The sequence below is a fragment of the Sinocyclocheilus rhinocerous genome, unplaced genomic scaffold (assembly GCF_001515625.1).
Source record: "Sinocyclocheilus rhinocerous isolate Xijiao unplaced genomic scaffold, SAMN03320098_v1.1 scaffold2396, whole genome shotgun sequence".
NCBI classification, from domain to species: Eukaryota; Metazoa; Chordata; class Actinopteri; order Cypriniformes; family Cyprinidae; genus Sinocyclocheilus; species Sinocyclocheilus rhinocerous.
The window spans coordinates 46,477-46,799 of NW_015639517.1; positions in this window are offsets into that span (position 1 = coordinate 46,477).

The window sequence follows — 323 nt, forward strand, 5'->3', positions numbered from 1 at the left end:
ACAAGACGAAAATGTTAGGGAGGGACGATTTGGGAAGAGATTCATTCAGAACGAATCTGCTGCGTGGTTCGGAGGTTAGATGCGTATATATGAACCGGCGGGACATAAGATAACATACACTTGCTGCACGTCTCCTAAAACGTTCAAAAATGTCAATATGTGGGAGCAAGAGAAGAGCAGACATATGGATAAATCTGACGACGCAAGAGAGAACTCTGTTCGGTCCAGTTTTCAGAGCGCAGACACTGAAGTATACACATACAGAAAGCCCCTCACATAGCGCGCGAGTACTCTTTCGCGTTGCATGAACGGAGAATTACACA